The sequence below is a fragment of the Lissotriton helveticus genome, chromosome 8 (genome assembly GCF_964261635.1).
Source record: "Lissotriton helveticus chromosome 8, aLisHel1.1, whole genome shotgun sequence".
Lineage (NCBI taxonomy): Eukaryota > Metazoa > Chordata > Amphibia > Caudata > Salamandridae > Lissotriton > Lissotriton helveticus.
The window spans coordinates 478,649,111-478,673,184 of record NC_136069.1 but is presented as its reverse complement, the minus strand read 5'-3'; the positions used below and the strand labels follow the sequence as shown (position 1 = coordinate 478,673,184).

The window sequence follows — 24,074 nt, the reverse complement described above, 5'->3', positions numbered from 1 at the left end:
CTTAGGTTGGAGGGCTTGTAAATAGTAAATCCAGTGAAGTTCACGTTGTAGTAGATACTTGCTGTTGTCTCTGTGGGGAACTTTGCTGACCATCTCCAAAATTAGGTACCGAATTTGACTGGGGTTATGAGATTGTGAGACAAAGTGTGCAGCAATGCATGACTTCAAGTTCTTGGTGCGTATACTACTACGATGTTCATTGAGTCTAGTCTTAATTTTGCGTTCTGTTTTTCCCACATATGGGAGGCCGCATGGGCACTTCAACATGTATACAACGTTGGTAGAGTCACAAGTTCCATTGACTTGAAGATGAATAGGGGTACCTTTGGTGGGGTGGCACAATATGTTTCCAGGTATAATACTGTTGCAGTGCCCACAATTATGACAAGGAAGAGTCCCCTTGTAGGTACTCACACTTTGCAAAGTTGGTTGTTTTAGGAGAGTTTGTATGTTTTTGGAGCGTTGATATGCAAAAATAGGTTGTTTTTCAAAAATGTTATTGAAATCTTTTTCCAGGTTTAGCATAGGCCAGTGTTTGCGAATCACTTCCTTGATCTTTTTGGATTGAATTGAAAATTTAGATACGAAAACAGAACGGTTTTCATCTTCAAGAGTTATGTTTTTTGGTTTGAGTAAGTCATCCCTGTTGAGACACATAGCTCTTTCTTCTGCATTTTTAGTTAGTTTAGTGGGGTATCCACGTTGTTGGAATTTTGTAATGATTTTTTGACTGTCCTGTATATATAGGTCATTTGTTGAAGCAATTCTTTTTGCACGTAATAGTTGAGAATACGGTAGATGACGTTTCAAACTGGGTTGATGAAAACTGCGATAGTGTAAGTAGTTGTTTCGGTCAGTTTCTTTAGTGTATATGGATGTTACAAAACAATCGTTGACCAATTTTATGTGGACGTCGAGAAATGATATTTCAGATCTGCTGTGCGTATGAGTAAACTGAATCCGGTCATTGATGTCATTGAGTGAAGCCATGGCATTGATCAATTGTGCTTCAGTACCTTTCCAAATCAGGAAAATGTCATCGATGAAACGATAGTATGAGCACAGGAAAAGCTCCCAATTTTTGTCTTTCAAAATGTGTTGACTCTCGAAGTAGTACATGAACAAGTTCGCATACGCTGGAGCAGCACAGTTGCCCATGGCAACTCCAGACAGTTGCAAATAATGCTGATTGTTAGAAGTTTTGAAGTAGCTGTGATGTAGAGTGAATTGCATGAGCTCGAGTAAAAAGATCTGTAAATCAATGGGTTTCATGGTTTGTAGAAGTGCTGCTTCCATGGCCTCAAGTCCCAGATTGCGGGGGATTGATGTATAAAGTGAACTCACATCAATGGTTGTCAGAATAATGGATTGGTCTGTAGGAATATTGATTTCATGGAGTTTTCTCAAAAAGTCTGTGGTATCTTGAATATATGTGGGCATGGCTTTTACGCTAGGCTGAAGATGTTTATCAATATAAAGTCCAATTGGTTCATGAATTGAACCACAAGTGCTGACAATCGGCCTGAATGGTGGTTTTGTGGGATGTTTGTGAACTTTCGGTAGCAGGTAAATATAGGGCGTCTGTGGATGTTCTTTGATGAGGAATTTTTTGTCTTTTTCTGTAATTGTGTTGGCAAGGATTGCATTGTTTACTATCGTCATCAAGATGGTTTTGAACTCATTGGTTGGATCCGAATTTATCATCATGTAAAGATCTTGGTTGTTAAGATGAGAATCTAAATTTTCAATGTAGTAACTACTATCAAGGGCCACAATGGCGCCACCTTTGTCCGCTTTGGTGATTCTCAACTCTTTGTTGTTTGCTAGCTGTTTCAAAGCTTGTCGTTCATTTTTGGAAAGATTAGATTTTTTTGGAACACTGGATGAAAAAATCCCATGTAATTCACGTTGTACCACAATTTCAAAATTATCCAAAACCTTGTGGCTGATGGGAGGGATGAAAGTACTTTTAGGGCGGAGGCCCATGAGGGTATTGTCTTCACCTGTATTAGTTGGTACACATACATTAGTGAAGAAATGTCTCAGTCGTAATGTTCTCATGAATTTGAAGAATGATATGTTGGTATTTAGTTCGTTGGTTTGATATGTAGGCACAAAGTTTAAACCTTTTAGCAGAACTTGTTGTTGCGACACGGTTAAAGGAGTCTGAGATATGTTTATAATCCAATTCTGTGGCTCCTGGTTGATTTGGCTGGGGGTAGCGCTGTGGTGTTTCCTGCGGGACCTCCTGGGTCTACGGAAGGTGTATGGCCTACCTCTAAAAAAGGATCAGCGACAGTAGTGGTTTGAAAATTATTAGTGGAATCTCCACTTTGCCTCGATGTTGACGGTTGCTCTGATGGTTTTGGACCCTTCTGGAAACCTTGTTGACGTGGTTTTCCCCGGAATTGACCTGTTCGTGATGGTTCCTCTGATGATGTTGATTCTCCGTCTGTAGATCTGTTGGCCTGTGTACGATTTTGTCTCCTGACTGCATATATTTCGGTCCAATTGTACACTTCACCCAACGTATAGTCGACAGTGTTGCGCTTAAATTTTCTTAGTTTACGTTCATTAATTTCTTTCACGTATTTGTCCAATTGAATATTTACTTCCTCCAAGGATTTAGATAATTCTTCAGATGTTAATTTAGTGCTTAATTCGTGTTCAATGAAGACATTATAGAGTTTAATTGACGTGAAGCCGGATCCTTGTGAGGGTTCTCTCAATGTAAATTAAAGTCTCCGACTACCGCGATTCTTTTATATCTCGTGCAAAGGTCGGATATAATAGGAGCAAAGAGGTCGTTAAATAACGGAGTGGAGTTCGGTGGGCGATAGACCGACAGAACAACCAAACAAGAGTCATTTAAAGTGATTTTTACCCCCAATAGATCAGAAAGGTCTACTGTTTCTGACAGTAGCTTTACTACCGACAGATTTTTTTTATACAGGATCGCAACCCCCCCTCCCCGTGCACCTCCAGCACGGTTTTGCCATATTGCGTCATAATTAGCAGGGAGAGCTGCAATGATATCTGGCATGGAATTATCATTCATCCAGGTCTCCGACAGAGTCAGGATGTCAATATCATTGTTCTGGAGTAAGGTAAAGATCTCCACCTGATGTTTATGGAGTGACCTCGTATTTAGGCTGGCTAGTTTAACAAGGAGGACTTAGTGGCAGAGTTATCGATGCCAGAACGTAAAATAGCATAGTTATGCAATTTCTCTAAAACTACGGGGTCTAATGGCTGCTCACCTTTGTCAAGCTGACGCAGCTCTTCCAAAGAATAGGAGAGCCGTTGTGAAGATATCCTAGCCCCAAGGCCCGTCTGTGCGCGGACGGGCGCAGATGGGCTGGACTCTGGCGTGACTCCGGCGATGCTCCGGCGAGCCCGCAGCGCGTGCCCGCTGCGCGTCAGCATGGCCCATTTAAATACCGGTCTAGCGTCCTTGCGACGACTAGACCGTGCGCAGCTTCTCTGAGCTACACCCCCAACCCAAGATGGCCGCCACAGTGCTGCCTCGAAGGGACAGGGACCCGCACTAAACGCGGTGGAACCACAATTATAGTGCCAGTAAGTGGACGTTGTATTAAAAACAAGAAAACAGCAGCAAAACAAATAAACTAAAATGCAAAAATCGAAATATTTAAAAAGCTCTTATAGTGGCTCTTGTGAGCGCGCTACGCTCTATATTACTTCTTGTAAGTCAAAAGTAGTTTCCAATCACAGGCCGCCTAGTTTGCCCCGTTTAAATACCGGTCTAACATAATAGGTCTCGCCTCAGGGACCCTGTATGTGTTTAGCCATGCAGCACATTACATTAGCTCCTCGCTAAAGCATAGATATACTGATGTTCAAAGATGGCCGGCTTTACCATACACACCAAGTGCAAACCAACATCACTGTTGTTTCATTAGGCTGTGCTCTGGGCTCAGTGAAGTACCGGCCTTAGGTGTGCAAGATCCAAGGGCACTGAAGGGGCATGCCAGACCTCATTATGGAAACTCAGAATTTAATGTGGTAGTGGTGGTACCAGGTTGTCCTGCCAAGCGTGGACACCATGCTGGCTGCGGGCAGGGGCTATCGGGCTGTGCTACAGTGCACGAAAAGAACAGCGAGTGGACCTTGGCGGCGGGTGTGCTGTGTGTGAGAGCACAGCAGCAAGCACATTTGGAAATATATTTAAGCTGCTTTACACCCCGCCGGTAACTGAATGATTGTATGCCTTACTCCAGGGCTAAAGCGGTACAAAAGGGGGTGGTGATGGACGGGGCTAGGCACACTTACTTTGCGGCGACGGCTGGTGGCCGGGAAGAGAGGCTACAATTTAACACAGCCTGGCTCACCTCTCTCCCCTCTCTCCGTTTCTTGTTGTTGGCCGCCAGGCATGATGAGAGCATGAGGCTCCACTCACTCAGCTCAGCACAGTCAGGGGTTACCAGTGCTCTGGGAAGCAACGGAGCTGTCAGCGAACCACCATGTCTACTCTCGGCATTTCCAGGGCAACCTCATAAAAAGCATTCATAAAAAAACAGATAAGCTGACTTTCAGTAAACAAGCTCGTGGGGGGCATGGCTAACAAAGCGACCATTCGCGTTTCTTGTCTGAACATGCCGCCCAAAGAAAACAAAACTCAAACACTGCTCCTAAAGCCAATTAAAAGAAGCACACAGTAAGAAAAGAACAAGTCGGCCTGGAGCGGAGAACAGCCTAAGAGACGCGGGAGGGCATGAGCGTGACGCCGTGAGCGTGCACGTTAGCGTTCCCTGCGGCTCCTGCTAGTGGCGGCCCTGCAAAGCTAGACGCGCGTTCACAGACCTGAGCTCGTGCCCATACTAGAATCGGCTCGTGCACAGGTCTGTCTGCAGGTCTGTCTCCCTTGGAGGCAAACATGGCAGCTATAAGTCTCGTTGGCGGCAATGCTTCGCGCTGCAATGCCAGCGAGACCTAAAAAGGAAGCAAAATCGTTTTATATGAGGACATTTCTCTCATAAATCCTTACAGTTGAACGTCTGTCTATTAACCTGTCATGTTTGTTTCAAAGTTCACGCAAGTCGCTCATTAACCTGTTATGGACTTGTATGTACGTTTTCTTGTGGTTTTATGGTTGAAGCTGCTTTATGGTAATCTATCTGTTGACTGTTATATATGCTTATATGCTTTCCTGAAGTGTAAACTTCGTAAACCAGTAATGTCATGTAATATATAAGTTTTGGATTGTTGAAATGCTCCTGTAAAGCGCTCTGACACCCTATGTAGGGTCATGATCGTGCTATAGAAAACACTAAATAAATTAAAAAAAAAAACATGGCTCCATGCTGTAGGACTTTTGTAGGTGTGGAGGAACTAGTAAACCCAACAGATTCAGGCTCTCCATATACACTGTGATGATGATGTTGCAGACAAATTTACCAATGTGGCCCAAAGCAAGAAACAACAGCCCAATGCTTACAATTGAGAGCAGGCTGACAGAATAGGCTACACAGAGGGAACTAGAATTCAAGGGGAGGAATGTTGAGGATAAGTTTCATGTTGGCATAATTGGGCCATGGTTGCCTGGCTGGACAAAGCTGTTTTCGGGAGAAAGTTATATACCACTACCTCGAACATCCCTGCTCTGGAAGCAGCCTCGTTGGAACATTCTGTCCCTCAAGTGCCCCCTGAAGTATCAACATGCCCTCGCTTCACCCTGCAGTCAGTTTCTGACAATGGATGGGGCAAGGCCCCTTAGATACCCGAAAAGAGGCATCCCTTGCACCATCAAGAGTCTCAGTGCATGCAGGCCGCAAAACACACCCAACAGCATGCCAACAAGGAAACGAGCAATCACTGCACACCATAACAAATTGGACAGCACTCAGGAGCTCTGCTCCAATCTGTTTACAAGAGCGCATCATAGTGAATCCTGTCAGAACAATTCTCCACTACACCGTTTCTTAGGACGTGCGGGACTCTCCCAATGGCCCGCCTGATTCATGCAGGTCTAATCAGTTGGTTCTCATCCCAGAAGCCCAAACAAGGGGGGCCCACAACATCCTAAACAGGGGAAACATGATTCTCTTGCCCCAATCGATTCCCGACCTGCACCATATAAAATCTGTCAATATTTATTTGATTAAGTTCCTACAGCTGAGAGGAGAGCAAGAATCAGAATCCAGTAAGGTTGCTTTCGTCTCTCTTATATGGCAGGAAGCAATCCTGGCAAAATCTGCAGTACAAGAAGAATGGGGTATAAAACCCAAAAGAGTGAGGGTTAAAGGATACCCGACAATGCTTTCTCGACAGGCCAAATCTCTTACACACTCAGTCTTAAGAAATGCAAAAAGGGGCACAAGGCTCCAAAAATTCTGTTCTTTTAACCCCTACGGTTACCCAACCCATGTAATCAGTTATAAAAAAACACGCATGGAACGCAAGGTCTCAGAAAGACTGACATCTCCATGTATCCGATTGGAATTGGCTGTCAAAAGCCCTTCAGGCAAGAAAATATCGGTGGCTAAGCAAAAAAGCTCTGCCTGACAACGCCCATCCAAGGCGAAACTTAGACTATGTTCATGAATATCAAAGGCTTTATACAAAAATTGACAGACGATGAACTTGCAACATTCTGCATCGACTTTGATCTCCTTATACTGCAAGAAACTAGGGCTCAATCCACAATTCCTCTAACCGGCTATGTCATGTACCAGAAACGAGCCACCAAAATCAATAGACATGGTCGGCCAGTAGATGGCCTGATTTTACATCTCCACAGCGCTGCACCACACTGCTGATGAGATTCCCATGAAAGAACTATGGGTCCAAGCAATTTACTTCAGCACGCCCCACAACAATGAAAAGTGCCGGTTCCTGATTATTAACGTCTACATAAATCCCAAATAGTCTGAGAAGAAACCGAAATTTAGGGCATTTGTGTCTACTTTAACAGAGCGTACGCGAAAACTCCTGCTGGCAAATGTTTTGCTATCTGGCAACTTTAATATAAACTTGTTTGGGGGATCGATAGGTCATAAGGCTAACAACCTGGACATTGTATGCAATATCCCAGCACAAATTTTGCACGCGATAAACCATTGGTGAAAACTTGCAGAGTCTTTTCTGACATAGTGTGATCCCTTAGGTCTCCGGCTCCTCATTGGACACTTTTAGCAGAGACACCACCCGCTGGACGTGAGCCACAAGAAAGCTCGCCTCTTACCTTGACTTTATTCTATTCTCAGCTCCACTCTTCAAGTACATCGAAGGCTTCTCCCTAGGGTAGGGACTCGTATTCATAGCGACCACAGACCGCAGCATATCTGTCTTGCCATTAGCCCAGTGAAATTGGAAGCTGCTCTACCCACCAGCACTGGGGAACGGACAGGAAACCTGAAACGGCTAAAATAGGATAAAGAAATCAAAAGCTCTGCTCTGGGTCAATATAGTGCAGCCATCTCTCAGAGAAGCTCCCCCATTGGGCACTGGACGCTCTTCATAGATTAGATCCTTCAGAAATTCAAACTCAATGTTCCTTCTAGCACGAAGCAATGTGATCTACATGACTATAGAAGTGCCTTCCCAATGTGTTCTTGTGGTTTGAGTGTCTGCCATTTATTGCAATATTATACTTCTACCTGTATTGTGTCCTCCTTTGTAACATGCACACGTCACTTTCCCTCGTGTTACCTCTTGTATTTTGTTTGCTTTTGATACATGCACAAGGGCCACCATTGCCTCATGTAACGTAACTTTTGTTCTTGTGTTTTGAGTATTTGCCATTTAGTGCAGTATTATACCTCTACTTGTACTTTGTACGCTTTTGTAACATACACACATGTCACTTTTTCCTCTTGTAACGTATCGTTTGCTACCTCTTGTATTTTGTTTGCTCTTGATACATGCACAATTGTCACTATTGCCTTATGTAACGTAACATTTGATTTTCTAACATGCTGACTTGTAATTTTTCCTCATGTATCACTACTGTTCCTATTGTGAAGCGCTCTGACACCTTCGGGTAAAGTCCGCGCTATATAAAAACGCATTAAATAAAATAAAAATAAAATAAAAAATGATCCGTCCTCTAATCTTAAAAAGACACGACCTCAAAAGGTCTTGAAAGGTGACGTTAACTGCAATATGTGAATCCTTGTTCAGCGGCCAGCCTCTCCAATTGCAAAACTCAATCTAAAAAACTTGAGCTCCCTTTTCAGGAAATCAATCTGGCATGCCAATGGAAAATAAATGAGGACCGACTGCTGTTCGCGAGCACGAAAAAAGAACACCAAACAATTTTGGTCGAAGGTCAACCAAGTGACATCCAGAAGCAAGACGGGCACCAACATGAATATTTCAGAACATGCATGGGTCTCATTTCTGTCACACTTTTCATCAGACGCCGACTGCATAGCCACACTACTCTTGTATAGATTGTGAAGTGATCCTCTCACTGCTATGGGAACAGTGAAGACGTATCAAACCAACACACTCCATGATCGACCGCTCATTGAATGCTGTACATCTACTCAACTAGAGGAACGGAGTGTGCTGAAGCTGGCGGGGCTACAGAAAGATGGGGCGCCTGACCCTAATGGACTCCCCACAGCCCTCTTAGCATCTGACTTCATACTCTGTGCCAAGGTGCTATCACCTCTGTTCGAAAAATGCCTGGTATCTAACAATATTTCAGACTCCTGGAAAGGTTCCATCATCCAGCCAGTTTTTAAAGGGAGCACACAATCTGATCCTTGGAACTATTAATTCCTAGCTTTAATCGACAATGCTAAGCTCTTAGCCAGCCTGCTACTTGACGATTTTAAAGCCTGGGCGGAGGGAGGCCAGGTCATTCCGAGAAATCAGTGCGGCTTTAGAGACAAGTGCGGAACTACCTCAAATCTAATGGCCCTCATGTGTGACAAACCCCTGAAAGCAACTGGCGCTTTACCCCAGCTTTGTTGACTTTAAAGCTGCATTTAACAGCATACCTAGGGGCACCTTGTGGCACAAATTGCGGGCCTCAGATCTGCCAGCTGTCTTACTGAGATTAATTGAGCAGATGTGCACCAACACCTGGGGCAGGTCAAACTAGGAGATGCCTTTCGCATCCCAAAGAAGATCCCCACAAATAGAGGTCTAAAGCAAGGATATGTGCTCGCTCCATTGCTCTTCAACTTATATATTGCTGATATGTTGAAGTCCTTCAGTGAAGTGAACTGCCACACGTCCAATTTGGGAGGTTGACGCATGACGCACCTGCTATACACAGACGACTTTGTGATCCTAAGCCAAAGTTTGGCCTCTTTCACCATCAACTATCCATCTTACATGCCTACACTGTAAGGAATGGGTTGGAAATAAATCAAACAAAAACCAAGACGGTTACATTTGGACCGAAAACAAAACACCAAAGTAGGTGGCATCTTAATGGCACCTGGTTACATCACTGTAGTGAGTATAAATACATGGGCACCCTCCTGGACAGCCATGGTTCATTCAAATCTCAAAAGCTGCAGCTTAATGTTTGCTCTCTCATCTGTCACTCAGAAATTGCTAGGACAGAGTCTAGACCCTCTTCTCCAGGTGATGAAAGCAACGGTCATCCCTGGATTAACCTATGGGGCAAAATCACTTTGGGCAAGGAAGCAACTACAGTGGATAAACGTGTTACTCAAATCTACAAAGCTGCCATTCACTTGCCAAAGAAAGCGTCACCTGTCAAAGTGAAAATTTAGTTCAACATCACTAAACAGTATTGGGCCAGAAGCAGCTGCTTCTTAAACTTCTGTCACAGGCTTAGACCTAAAAACCTTACAAAAACCTAACGTGGCGTGAACTAGAGGGTGCTGGCTCAACCTTATGCTACAAGCAATACTTAGATGATAAATTATTGGAATTTGCACTTACCGTGGTTTGGGGCAAGCATCTCCCAAACCAAGTCTATATGGCAGCCACAACAACAACAAAAACTGCAAAACTAGAGGATATGGCTACACTGAGCAAGTGGCCCCATTCATATTCAATATTCAACTCCTATACCTCCATCAAACAACTGAACTATTACAATCACATACCCTCCGTGGATAAAGGCCAGGTTAGTGGCACTAGGATTAGGAGAGTGGAATAAGAGTGATCACCTCCCGGCATGGCTCCATTCAGAACCCTACCACGCAAGATGTCGACTCTGCAGCCAGGAAAAGGAAACCTTAATTCACATTTTATGCATCTGTCCTTCCCTGTTGCAGCAAAGAAAAATTCTCCTCTGCAGTGTTTTTGTTCAGCAAGGAGTTTGCACCAGCCGGCAGGCAGTAATAGCCATTCTGAATCCTACCAACACCATATTAAATGTCAAAGCTGTTGAGTTCCTCCTAATGGCAGCGGCTAAATTGTGAGTGCTACAACTTAAGTGCACTTCGTACTTGACATTGCACTTTGCAGTTCCTCCTTCAGCACTTCATAAACAAAACTTTGAATACTCAATGTGATCAGATATTGTCTGTTTTTTAAAATGGGCTGATTTATACTGGAAAACGCCCCCAACTATATGGCATAGTGCTTTAAAATAGGCCGGAGTGTTTCAAAATGGGCTGGTTCTGGTTACTTCGCTATTGCGCATGACACACAGCTTTCTTGAGAGAGCCAAAAAGACTGCCCCAATCTATGTGGCACCAATCGAAAATGCTGCTCGGCACTCGTCACCTTACATTGTTTATTTGCTTTCACAGTGTGTCATCATTCAAAATTGATCCTTTGCACTCAGTATTTTATATTGTATTGTCTGCTTTTACAATGAGTCGGTCGAGGAACTGGTAAACTTTGATTTGCACTTAGTTCGTTCGAGTATACTACGTGTTTTAAATTGGGTTGGTTATGGCCTTGAAAAGCAAATGAAAAGGGGGGGCCCTCGGCCCCCCCGCATGCATGGCGGCGCGGCGACCGTGGCCCCCCCCTTTTCCCCCTTTGTTGTCACTCGGCGGTGGGGGCGTGCCCTGGGGGGCGCGACCCACCGCCGATTGGCCGGCGGCCTCCCTGACCCGGATCCAAGGTAGAAGGTCCGGGTCAGGGGGGGCGGGCTAAAGGAGGGGCCGCCTGGCCCCTCTGGAATAAAGAGGTGGGGAGCGCCCAGGAGACCCCCTTGTCCCTGGACGCTCCCTCGCTGAACGGTGTGCCCCGCGCTCGGGGCTTCTTTGTTCTCCCACCCACCATCCCCTGGAACAAAGTCTTGTAGCAGTTCTTATGTCTGGTTGACTGGTAAGTTTTGAAGGTACTGTCCACATGTCTCACAGGGTAGTAAAAATGGAATTGTTGGTATATTTTGTTGATGCTTTTGTTTAGGAATTTTTCCCCTTTTTAGCAAACCATGTGTGAAATGAATTGTATTTGATGCCAAGTGTCTTTAGGCCTTTTTTCCCTTTGTAGCTATACGTTGATACTGTTATTTATTAGCCAGTGTAGCTGTCCTTTAGAATTTTTCCCATAGGTCGTCGTATTTATTAGGTATGGGGCATGCGGTAAGGTCATTATCGGTGAGCACATATTTGGGGTCTGAGGGGGCGGGCATCATCCTATGGAGGTTCCCGCCCAGGGGGAGGGGCCTGCGGGCCACTCCCAGAACTCCAGGGGCAAGGTAATGGATGCTGCAAAGCAAAGGAGCGCGGGTAGGAGTAGTTCACGCTTTCCTTAGGCTGGTAGCCACCCCGCGCGCGTGGACTCATGACGCCACCGGCGCAGAGTAAGGGCCCTCCTTCAGTGGGTAAATGGAGTTCAGGGCGTAGATCGTGCAAGTCCCGTGGTAACACTGCGCATGCGCACGTCTCAGGGAAAGGCGCAGCTTGTAGGACCTGACACCTGTAGTGACCCTGCCATATGGCCAGAAATGTACAAAAATCAAGATGAGGATGTTTAGTCTCGGTTAGGAAACAACATGTATTAGAGTTTTTGTTAAGGTCAGGCTCTCAAACTTGTTGAAGAATTATGTATCTAAATGTCCTGCTGATTTTTGTATAAATTGTTGATGATGCAATTAAAAAACCTTTTTTAATTTCATACTTTAATAAATACGGCCGGGCGACTAGCGCCCGCCTTCCAAAAAGTAAAGATGTCTCGTGTCCACGTTCCTGGGTGTTGGGTGCCGGATTGGGGGGGTAGGCGGCAGCTAGTCGCTGACCATGTGATATACTCTCGGTTTATTCCGCTATTGCGCGTGTTCATCGCTCGACTGATTGAGCTACAAAGTCTCCCCCGATTTACATGGGACAGATTATAAATGCCGCTTTGCACTTGGTATTTTATATTGGTCTGTCAGTCTTTACAATTTACTGTTTTAATATTTGTGTGCTGAATATTGTTCTGTATATCCTAAAATTGGTCTGTTTTAAGTCTTGTGTGCTGAACACTTGTAGTTTTTATGCTTGTTTGTAAAGGTTTTAATTAACCGTACAATAAAATTAATTACCAATGACCCAAACTAGTCTAAAGAACATATGGAGCCAGGTCAGGGCAAGGAGATCTAAATTGGGAAAGTCTTGATTCTGAAATGTTTATGGAGTGGTTATAAAAACTGAAGGTTTTTTCACACACAACTAAATTATACACAACTAGATTAAATACAATCATTAGACCTAATATATACAAAGTGCATAACATGCCAGCATCAGTAAGGGGGAAAGGAGGGGGAGATCATAGAATGGAGTTCATAAGGTTGTTGTGATGCTAAAATGACTGAGTACTGTATATTTGTTGAATGGCTTGCCTTTATAGTTTTTCAACAACGTGAAATAACCTTACATATTTATGCAGACACGCAGGATTCAAGTGCTAGTGCTACAGGTCAATCAGCACGCTTATTTAGCCAATGAGGCGGAGCTAGCACTATTATCTGGTGCAGGGTTGTCCACCACATTAGACTTATTCTCCAAATATATCTTAACCCCACTACATAAAGATCTGCATAAGTGGCATCCGAGTTGAAGGTCCCGCTTTTTATTTGCCTGTTTCCTCAGCCCTGCTGCACCGGATATCGTGGGGAGCGCCAAAGGCACCACAAGTCCCGACTCTACTCGCGGCATGCTGCCACTCACGTCATCGTGCCAGTAGGTTCCCGCAGCACGGGTCCTGCTTTTTATTTGCCGGTTTCCTCAGCCCTTCTGCACCGGAGATCGTGGGGAGCGCCAAAGACACCACAACTCCCAGCTCTACTTGCGGCGTGCTGTCGCTCACGTCATCACTCGAGGGGGTACCATAAAATAGGCTGCGGGCTCTAGCAGCGCGGGTCCTGCTTTTTATTTGCCCGTTTCCTCAGCCCTGCTGCACCGGAGATCGTGGGGAGCGGCAGAGGCACCACAAGTCCCAGCTCTACTCCCAGCGTGCAGCCGCTCACGTCATCGCACCAGTAGGTGCCATAAAATCGTCTGTGGGCTCCCGCAGCACAGTACGCACGCGGGCATGCCCGGGCCAAGGGCGGACCCGTCTGTGCCCATCCGCGGCCAGAAGAGGCCAGGCCGGGCCACCCCTCTTGGCTCCATCAGTTGATGCGCCAGTAATTTTCAAGTAAAGAGGTGTGAGGGTATGTAGCAAGAAATAATCTCTCCCTCTTGCCTTTAAATTTTGTCTTTGTGTGGATTCAAGTACTTTTCGGGCAATAACCACGCCTCACACCAAAAATGGGGTAAAAGGCCGCTTTATTGGACAGGTAGGCAGAATAATAAATGCATACATATTATATACAAACATTTCCCAAACTAACACCCCAAACCCCTAAGCCCTGACCCCCTATCCACTATTTCCCCACCTTGTACCTCCTAAACCTCCTTCCCAAAGCACCTAACTCAGTCTCCTGCCTACCTCTTGGCTCCAACTTCTCTCCCCTGCTTCCCTCTGCCGAAACCTAATCCTAATGCCCCCAACCCCTTCCTGCCTGTCTTGCTTTCCTCCAAATCTGCCACCAGGAAAAACCCTATCACAGGTGTTTTTCCTGTCCCCCCCACAGACCGTTGTCATTAGATAAAAATTATGTAAAAGGGAGATAAACACTGTCACCAAACAGGATAATCTTTATTATATGAGTAGTAAACACTAAACGCCATTGGCTGTACTCATAAGCAAAAAACCCCACAACCATAAATGGAGAACTGTTCCATGAATGAAAGACTAAAAACACTATAAATATTTTTATGAAAAGAGAAAAGGGGTAGGTATGAGGGAAAGAGGGATGGGTGAAGGTGTAGAAAAACGTGACAACAAGGAATGTAGGGATAAGGGAAATCAAATGTCAGTAAACAGGCGTCAATATTGATAAACCGAACAAATACAGGCCCACTTTCGCTGTAACAGTACCAAAAACCTTAACACCATTCAAAATTCCAGCAATCATGTCTTTAATATTCAACAAATACATTTTGTTACCAATAAATGACAGGTGTACCCCGTCGTGCGTAAAAAATTGGAAATCCACCGGTCACCTCCTCATGCACCAGCCAAAAGATTCTATTTATAAAGCAGAAACGCTGCAAATCGCGATTCACTTTTCTGCGGGCTCTTTTCACCGCAGTGTAGCGGCCTGCCCCTCTCCAAATTCTCCGAGGCATGAGCGCTGTTAATATGAGTTGCGATTGCGGCCATGTCTTCATAAAAAGCTCTAAATCATTTGTCATCTCAAATAACAAACCCAGCCCCGAGAGTAGAACTAAATTGTTCTCCCCGAGATGTAGTAAAAGGATATCCGGCATGCTCTTATGATGGAATTCGCCCATTAATGGTAAAAACTGGCCCCACTTTCATGCCGCTTTGACCCCGCCATGAGAGAGCCACTGCCTCGGAAGAAAAGCCCAGATTTCTTCCAAAATGCCTCTTATCTGCTTGGGTAGCCACCCATTTAATGAATGAATGGCCGATGAGCCAAACATTCTTGCAAGATGACCTCACACCTGTAAAGAGATAACAATTAAATTAATGAATTCAATTTACATGCTCCAATCTTCTGACATAACGTACAAAGCAATCAGAAGACCATCTCTCCAATTTTTTTATGTCCCCCACAGAAAAATCCCACCTAACCGCTTCAGAGGCTGCCCCAATGCGAAAAGAGTGTGTTCCAAAATGTTGTGGGTTCATACCAATGACCTTCAAAGCCTTTCTAAGGATCGCTAGCAATTGTGGCGCTGTAAAGCGAGATCCATTAATGTGGCAAAAAACAAATAAGTACACTGCGCCACCAACACTCAAAAATTCAGACCATGCCTGCAAAGGGCACAAAAAAACGTCTATAGCCTGCAACGTAACCGTAGCATCTTTGCCTGTTTGGTCAGTCTTTAATTGTTCTAGAAAAATTTCAATGTGGGAAGCAAGTCTTGAAACATTGGAAGTCTTCAAATCACCCTGAATGGCAGTACCTAGGAGCTCTGACACCCTTAACGCTCCAAAAAAGAGCCACACCATACACAATTTAATCAAATGGAATTAGAAATCAGAAAAACAAATATCGGGAAGAACCGCGAGGATCTTAGCTAACAAATGTAGTGATATGGGCTCCTGCTTTCTGGACTTAGCCCAACCCTGTAGTATACGTTTACCCATCTCTCCTGCTGAAGGCTCTTCTCCCCAAAATGACTCCCCATAAAAAGCAATGCCTGGCAATTTACCAGCAATAGTGGTTGGGGAAATGTTTTTTTGAATGTTAAGCATAATGAAATTTACCACGTCATCTCTACGCTGTTGTAAACCCAATCCATTGCAAATTCTAAATGTAGCACCAGCCCCTAAAAATCCCAGCCAAGCTCTTCTGTAAGCCAATTTGGTGCTTTGTGCTAGAGAGTTCTCGACGAGCTGATAATCATTCATATCCCCAAACTCCATAGCTCGCTGGGAATGGGAGTCCTTCGCAAATCCGATTCGGGCGCCAAACCACGGAATCTCTCCCACTGAAAACGAGATAGGGCATCCGCAATATCATTAGATATGCCTGAAATGTGTTTTGCCTTGAAGACAATGTTAAATTTTAAACAACCCAAAATAAATATCTGCAACAACTTTAAAATCTGTTTGTCTTTTGCCTTCTGCCCATCCACTAGATCCACCACGGTTTTGTTATCCACATTGAATAAGACTGTTTTATTGGCCAATTTGGAACCCCATACGGTGAGTGCCACAATGAGCGGAAAAAAATCCAAAAAGGCTATGCTCTTCTGGGCAACCCAATGTTCAGGCCATCTCACACCACTTACCGTCCCAAAAAAGGCCAAAACCATGAGCGCCAGATGCATCAGAAAAAAGTTGCAATTGCCAAACAAAATCATCACCCAGTGGCCAAAGAGTTATGCCATTGAATTCTGATAAAAAAGTGGACCATACCTCAAAATCAGCTCGCATATGTGCTGTCACCCTAAGCCTATGATGAGGGAGCTTCAAACCAGACATCGAGAAACCCAACCTCCTGCAAAAAGTCCTACCAGCACGAATGACTTTGCAAGCAAAGTTTAGATGTCCCAGCAAAGATTGAGCCTCTACCAACGTCAACTTCTGCACAGAGCGTGCATGTACTAAAAGGCTTGCTATTTCCGAAATCATCTTTTTAGGCAGCCTGGCCTGCATCATATTAGTGTCAATCTCTATGCCCAAATAAGTAAGGCAACAGGGGCCCTCAGTTTTGTCCTCTGCTAAGGGACTCCCAGTGTCTCCGCAAAAAGTTGAAATTCATGTAAAGCGGCTGCGCATCGTTGTGAATTGGCTGCACCCATGAGAACTAAATGCTTCAAACAATTTGCACGATATGGCACAGCCCATTGGAAGAGTCTTATCAATGAAGTATTTACCTTAAAAAAAGATGCCTAGTAATGAAAAATCCGAGGGATGTAAAGGCAACAGCCGGAAAGCGGATTTAATTTTGCACTTCGCTAACTGCGACACCGCACCCATGTCTTTTATCATAAGTAAAGCAGAATCCACCGACTCAAAATGCACCATGGAGTCCTCCATTGCAATGAAATCATTAATCTAATAACCTAGCGGCCATGACAAATGCTGAATCATTCTGTATTCTCCTTCAGCCTTCTTTGGTACCACTCCCAATGGAGACACAATTAAATTGTCAAAAGGGGGTTGATCAAAAGGCCCCGCCATCTGGCCTTCTAAAACCTCTGTCAACAGTTTCGCCCTTACTACGTGTGGAAAACTCTGTGCAGATTTTTTATTCTGTTCAAACCTGGAACTTCTTGAGCCTTGGTAACCCAGCCTGAAACCTTCCCGAAAACGCCAATATAGCAAATTAGAATCCTGGGTGTTTGGGTAGAATTGTAACCAATTACATAAAATGTCCACATTTGAAGGATGCAAAAGCCCTTGTTACCAAACTGTGGTGTAAGTCCCCTCCCTCTACCGGGAAAATTGCTTGCCCAATGTGCTGTTCCCCGAAACATTGAGTGACTGCATGTTTACCTCCACATCTGGAACACTAGTGCTTGTATTTACAAGAGTTCCTGGTGCAGTAGCCTTTGTTGAAATTCCAGCAAGCACCGGATAGGATATTTTGAGATCTGTTCCATGATCCCACCCCCCAAGGGTGGGCCTAACGGGAAAGGGCCGATAAGCTACCGCTAAACCACTGGCCGTGTGTAATGATGGGGTGGTCTTGGAGGATACATCCACTGAACCCAAAGCTCATTGTCCACCTTCCCCCAAGGTTTGTCTGGCATCAATGTTAACCTAGCTCTGAACTCCTCGTCATAATGGAGCCATGCGTATCCCCCAAACTCATTTGCCGCCTTCCTAATTATGTCAATGTATTTAAAAAGAGAGACTGATCTATCAGCAAATTTTTCGCAATACACACTAGCAAAAATGAGAAAAGCAGAAGTCCACGAATCTATATTGGTCGGGACTCTTGGCCATCTTGAAAGTTCCCAAGCCCCTTCCTTAGAACCCTCTTTTGCTTATATTTCCCTATGCAGCAGTTTAAAAATGTCAATGAAATCCCCGTTCCATATCTTATCTTTCGTAGCCTTGCTCAGATGAGCACCTAACGGCATAGCAACACCCATGTACGGCAATCGCTTAAAAATGTTTGCGCTTTTAGACTCAGATTCTGCTTTGTGGCGGAATCTTTAACTTGCAATGTTGGCCATATGTCAGATACATTACCCCCTTGGTTACCATCCTGTGGAAAAACTACAGACATTGCCCCATCAGTACCCCCTCTCATGACCAATCTTATGTGTTTCGCCATCTGAAACTGATGCTCACCTGACTTATTCAAAGCTGTAGAATCTGCCATGAAAAAAAGCTTCACCCCTTTGTGCTGATGTGTCCCGTGGGTTCCAGCTGCATCCTTACCCAACCTGTAACTCTGTGAACAAGAAAACCTAGACAAGTCTTTAGTAGAACCGCCGCACCCTCCGAATTATTTGCCATAAAAACTTCCCTGTCATCAGAATCTGACAATTCTCCTTCTTCCAAAGAGACATTATCCTCGTTCTGTGATAACGCACCTACCACCCCATCCCGCTTTAAACTAACACCCGACCACTACTACTGGGTAACTCCCCATCCCCCACCCCACCATCAAACTCCCTCCAATTGACAACATTCTTAAAACGAGCCGCTCTCTTGTCCTCCAACGGAGTAGGAAAAGCCGCTGAAACTTTCCTTGTAGTCTGACTTCTGGCGATGCAGGACGCCTGAAGCCTGTTTAATGAAATCTCACTGCCCTTTGGTAACCCTGACAGTGTTGAGCCCTCGTGGGACTGTAAAACGCTTAATCTTGCAGTCTTATCCCTACAGCCCACTTGTAAGTTCATCAGCCTATGACGATCAGAAATGTCCTGAGGTATCCATACCCATTTGCCTACCTCGCCAAGATGATTGGCACATGAGCCCTGCAGCCCGATCATTGGATGAAGCATGTCTGTATATGGATTAACAACATGTCCACCAATTGAATTATCAGGCGCAATTTCAGTCACCTTATCTCTATTTACTTGCACCGTCTGCTCCTGTTTAGAAGTCTGTGAAGAAGCTTCCTGTTCCACCATGACATCCCCATGCTCATTAGATATCATTATAACACCACCGAGGAAAAGAGGGGTCCGAGGGATGTTTAAAGACCTGCCATAGTTCATATCCCCCAACAGTGACGTTGAACAACAAACAAAGAACTAGGGGTCTTGCACAAGAGAATTAGGTACACCGTATACTAATCCTATTGCAAACAATGTCAAATTTAGAAGTTATTACCAGATCGCCTGGCGATCTGTAAACTGAGAGGGTACACACTTATACACCCAAAACAGGATCACAAGTGGTTGTCAGTGAGACTCACAAAGGTCAAAATCAAGGATTCCCATCAAAAATCTCTTGTAGATCTATATTCTGATCTGGTCATCCAGTAAGACTGGGGTGATCTGTCCCTCGAACATTGGGACCATATACACATCCAGTTGCAAGGAAGTCTCAGTGAGTCAACCCCACAACACTATGTAGACCATGAATTAGATGGTAAGTATGGGAATAAGTGCAGTGCAAAAAATGTGAATAAGTGGTGACTTAAAACAGAGTGGTGAAAAACAGAGATCAGACAATTTTATTATAAATGGTTGTTTTCACCCTCTGATTAAAAACAAAGAACAGTGCAGAAAGGTGAGACAGTCCTAAACAAATATCGACCGTCTCAAATAAAGGCCAACATGTTTCAGCCACTAGGAAAAAGGGGTTCCTCAGGCTTTCTTCAGGGCCTCTGTTCATAAGGATTTGCTACCGCTATGTGTGAAAATAATATAAAACAAGTGCATAAAAAAGGATATAGGGTATAATTGGACACATTAGTCCATGAGTAACTTGCTCCGTGTCAAACTGGAGTAGTCTCACATCTAGGAAAGAAAACAAACACAACGATCTCCTGCCGATATCCAGCCACCTACAGGGCGGTCTATCTGTTTGGGGAGATCAGTTCGCTGAATATTTTAAACGTACGTTATCTTTGACACAGTCCACAATAGGGGTTTGTTTTCTAGTCAACCAAGACCCCGTTGTTGGATCTAGCGTAGTCTAGTACTTAGTGGTTTGGGATGCCTTTAAATGAATACGGTTGAGAGAGGAGTTATTTATGGTTGTGCTTTTGGTAGGAACTCTAATTGCTCGAGGGGCAGTGAGTTTCACGTAAGACATTCTATATTTTAATTCTCTCCAATAGAGCGTGGCCTCCGCCAGCCTGAGCAGGGACCAGGAGAGGTGAGGCTTCGCCCCCGGTCAGCCTGGGTGAGTGAAAATTTATTGAAGTTTCTCTTAAACATAGTGGGTTACCACTGTGTACACCTAACTGAGATCCTTGTGTTTGTTTTCTTTCCTAGATGTGAGACTACTCCAGTTTGACACGGAGCAAGTTACTCATGGACTAATGTGTCCAATTATACCCTATATCCTTTTTTATGCACTTGTTTTTTATTATTTTCACACATAGCGGTAGCAAATCCTTATGAACAGAGGCCCTGAAGAAAGCCTGAGGAACCCCTTTTTCCTTGTGGCTGAAACATGTTGGCCTTTATTTGAGACGGTCGATATTTGTTTAGGACTGTCTCGCCTTTTTGCACTGTTCTTTGTTTTTAATCAGAGGGTGAAAACAACCATTTATAATAAAATTGTCTGATCTCTGTTTTTCACCACTCTGTTTTAAGTCACCACTTATTCACATTTTTTGCACTGCACTTATTCCCATACTTACCATCTAATTCATGGTCTACATAGTGTTGTGGATTTGACTCACTGAGACTTCCTTGCAACTGGATGTGTATATGGTTCCAATGTTCGAGGGACATATCACCCCAGTCTTACTGGATGACCAGATGAGAATATAGATCTACAAGAGGTTTTTGATGGGAATCCTTGATTTTGACCTTTGTGAGTCTCACTGACAACCACTTGTGATCCTGTTTTGGGTGTATAAGTGTGTACCCTCTCAGTTTACAGATCGCCAGGCGATCTGGTAATAACTTCTAAATTTGACATTGTTTGCAATAGGATTAGTATACGGTGTACCTAATTCTCTTGTGCAAGACCCCTAGGGCCAGATGTAGGTCGGTCGGTAACGGCCGAAAATCGGTATTTTCGGCCGTTACCGACCGGTATTTCAGAAATGGTATGTAGGGGCATTATTTTACAGAATCGGTAAATTTACCGATTCGGTAAATTTACTGATTCTGTAAAATACCGAATCGGTATTTTTACCGACTCGGTAAATCTGAAATGTAGGTGGGACTCTTCTGAGTCCCACAAGCCTTACCGAATCGGTATTTTACGATCAAATCCAATTTGATGGTAAAATACCGATTCCGGTGTGCATGCACATGTGTGCATGCACACCTATGCCATATGACAGGCAGATCTGCCCTTAGGGCATGTATGCCTTCCACATGGCACCCGAGCCTGTTTTGGGGGGGCCAGAAGGTGTCAAAGTGACACCCCCTGCACCCTTGTGAAAGTCGGTATTTACCGATTCGGTAAATACCGAATCGGTAATGCCCGTTCATTCCTATGGGCCTCAAAGCCCATAGGAATGAATGGGCATTACCGATTCGGTATTTACCGAATCGGTAAATACCGAATTGTTCCGATTCGGTATTCCAGCACATCTGGAATACCTACATCTCCACCCCTCTGATTTACCGATTCTTAATTACCGAATCGTTAAAATTCGGTAATTAAGAATCGGTAAATCAATTCTACCTACATCTGGCCCCTAGTTCTTTGCTTGTTGTTCAACATTAGATATCATTGGCGATAAACCCCTGTCCGTCTCAGCAGCCGGAGAAAAACCAGTCAATATTATTAATTCTGCCAAAAATACCAATTTTCCTTGCAATATCAGGTTTATTATTAGGCAAGCTGGGCTTATTCCCAAGTTGGCCACTAGATGGGGCGTTATGCGCAGAAAAAACCTTTTAAATAGCTAACTGTGTTTGCATTTTACCTCTCTGAAAAGTGGACCTTCTGCTAATTTTAATGGCAGGTATTGTCTGTGTTCGTGGTCTTTCTCGCCTTCCCTTCCTTATATTAACCCCACTGGCAGGCTGAAGCCCGAGAGCTTTACTCTGCTGCTGTTTTATGACACTAACTGGCACAGTAGGTAAACGCGAAAGCTCACCTTTCTCTGATGCTGCTGGTGAGCTTTCGCTGGAATGACAAGCATCCACAGCTGCAGACACGCCTCCTGCCACCTGATGCTCCCTCCTCTCTAGGCAGACCTACGCTTGTGACAGCGTGCCCGGCACCAGAAGGTCCTCTCTCCCCGTGGCCGCCAGAACGCGGAGCGCTTCCCTTACTGCATCGGAAGCTTGCTCCATGACATCAAAATTAGGAAAAACGCGATACCAAAATCAGAAAACGAGACACGATAACAAAAAACCTCGAAACGCCGTCCCTGGCTTCTGGAAATTACCACAGGCACGAACAACGCTCGAGCTACCACCACCATTTCCTGCCGCCTGCCCAATCAGCTGGCGCCGGCACCCACGCTGCACAGGGCGTACCACATGCCCGAAATATCCCGGGGGTGAACACTCTGCGACTGTCACCCCCAGGAGCCCATTGTCATGGGGAGGAAGAAACCCACGTCCGCTTCTAAAAGTACAGATGCTACTTTAGATGGCTTCCTACAGAAGGCCGTGGGGGCTATTAATAAGGAAATTGAACTCGCCTAATGTAGACTTTCGTTAGACCCACCACCCCATCTGTTGTTTCGAATACTCAGACTGTCCAGCATGACACTTCCACGGAGGTTCTCAATGCAACATCTGCCACGTCCCCTGACTCTTTGGCACAACCCTCACTCCCTCTTTCACCTACCATTATTATCCTGAGCCAGGGTGCCTCAGGTGGAGCGCTAAAGGGTGTGGAAGCCGCAATATGTACATCTATAGGGGACCAGAGCACGGCAGGGGTAAAAAGGAAGCGTATTGACCCGATCGGTACTGACCACCGCGCAATGGGCCATCTACCAAGGGTCAAGAGAACAAAGCAAAATCCCCCAGGAACTGTGGAGAGACCCCGTGGGGAAGGCGGGCTTACCAGGTCTCATACTGAAATGGACACAGTGATCAGGGCCGGACTGGGAACCGAAACCGGCCCTGGAAAAGTGCTCGGCCGGCCCCCTCTCCCCCCAGGGGGTTGGGGGGTGCGACCGCGCTCTTTGCTAGGGCCGGTTTTCGGCCGATTTTGTTACAGTGCCGTTTTTGCAGCTATGCTGCAAATAACGACCCTGTAACAAAACCGGCCCCCTGGGGCCCAAAACCGGCCCCCACCCTCGCAGCCGACCGGGGGATTGCCCGGTGCCTTCAACGGCCAGTCCGGGCCTGACGGTGATAGACCGCATTGGTAAAATAGTGTTGGACTCCTTAGAGCCTATTTTGTCCCGTTTGGGCCGTATAGAGGAGCAGCTTGGTCAATTATTGTTGGTCTCAGGTAACTGTATCAACGGCTTAGGCCACAAAGCAAGGCCTCAGGAAGTTCAACGCTCGCCCGCCACAGAGTCAGAGCGGAGGGCTGGTAAGATTTTCAGGTCTCCACGAATCAACCCCGGGAAGCACTCCGGGCCAGGCCTCTTCCGCCCGTCATCAAGCCGTCATTTTCGGCGGACACTCCGGACCAGGCTCCTCCCTGTACTACTTAGCCATACCTATATTGGTCTTTAGCACCTTCTGAGGGAAATGAACATCTATGCAACGAAAAACACCTTAAAAATAAATCTCAGCAAGACTCGCACGTTATCAATCAACAACAACAAAAAACAACAGAAGACCTGGTCTCTTGGGGGTCTAAAGATCGAGTCAGCCAGCGAGTATAAATACATGGGAGTCATATTCGACAGAGAATGCTCATTTGTGCAGCAGAAACAGGAAACAAGAAGGAGAGGAGTATTGATCGCCTTGACGTTGAAAAATCTAGCTACCCAATTGTTGGGACCAACCCTGACCCCTTATCTGAAAGTTATTCAGGCGAAGCTGCTTCCCTCGATCACCTACGGCAGCGAGGCCTTGTGGGGAAGAGACTCCAAAAACCTGGACCACATACAGGTCAAAGCCTACAGAAAAATGTTTTCGCTCCTGCTCCAC

At 45.1% G+C, this 24,074-nt stretch overlaps 1 pseudogene; it reads right to left on the bottom strand.

Annotated features, from left to right (window-relative positions):
• LOC144773758 (uncharacterized) overlaps positions 1-22,430 on the bottom strand; it is a 143,810-nt pseudogene extending 121,380 nt beyond the window's left edge.
• Between the last annotated feature and the right edge of the window lie 1,644 nt (positions 22,431-24,074).